A 1,090-nucleotide genomic window follows, 5' to 3' on the forward strand; every position below is an offset into this window, starting at 1 on the left:
AAAACAAGAATCCCCTTTTTATGAAGTGTCTACAGAATCAATAGGCATTCTTGGGTTAGTTCTTTATCATGCAATCTCTAGTATTGGCTAGATTAGCAGCTGCATAGGAGCCCTGATAGTGCAAATGGTTAAGCTCTCAGCTGCTAACTGATAGGCTGGCAGCTCAACCCCTTTCCTTTGATCCTTGGGCTCCATTGAAGAAAGATCTGGCAGTCTGCTTCAATAAACATTACTGTTTAGGAAATCCTATGGGTACATTCTACTTTCTCACATGAGGTCACTGTGAGTTGAAAATTTACTCAATGGTAAGCAACAACAACAGCAGCAAGATTGCTGTGAGAGAAATAACTTTAACTGTGTTCAGTGTTCTATGCCTATACCGCAAGTTTTCCTTAAAATATAAATGGTTGATATTCCTGATGCATTGAGTCTTTTGAGATGATCATGTATATATTCTTTTTCTGGCTTATGAAGACAAATAATGATCATTCCTTATACTTCTGAATAAAATTTGCTTGACCATTATTTAACAATATGTTATTGGAATTTCCTTGAAAATTATTTAGTTTTTTTTGAGAGATTATTAATCATTATCTTTGTTAGAGTCACCATATCAGAATTATTTGTTTTCATGCAAACCTGGGGCATTTAAGTGTTTTGTGTGCTTACCTTAGTATTTTCTGTTCATGAAGAACTTTCTCACGAAGCCACTCTTATTGAGAAACGTTTTGGAGTAGCTAATTCTCTAACAAATTTAATAATATTCTGCCTAGATACTAAGTGTCTTAATGTGTGTTTAGTATACAATTTACACAAATAATTTCCTACTTAAAAAGTCGTTTTGTACACCAGAAGTCATTTTGCATATAAGCATTGCTGAACATTGAAAATCTACTTCTTAAATTTTTTTCAAAATGTATAAATAGAGTTCCTTTTTGAAAAAATTTTCTAGGATTTTATCTGATTATTCCTAAGATCACATATTTGCCTTTCTTTTTCAATAACTTTGACAGATTTTTTTTTGCCAATTTTACTGTATTTTCTTTTTTTAAATTTTTTATTTATTTATTTTTAAAATCAATTTATTGGG

Source organism: Echinops telfairi, unplaced genomic scaffold (assembly GCF_000313985.2).
Source record: "Echinops telfairi isolate 266 unplaced genomic scaffold, ASM31398v2 ScPeMD7_1957;HRSCAF=2489, whole genome shotgun sequence".
NCBI classification, from domain to species: domain Eukaryota; kingdom Metazoa; phylum Chordata; class Mammalia; order Afrosoricida; family Tenrecidae; genus Echinops; species Echinops telfairi.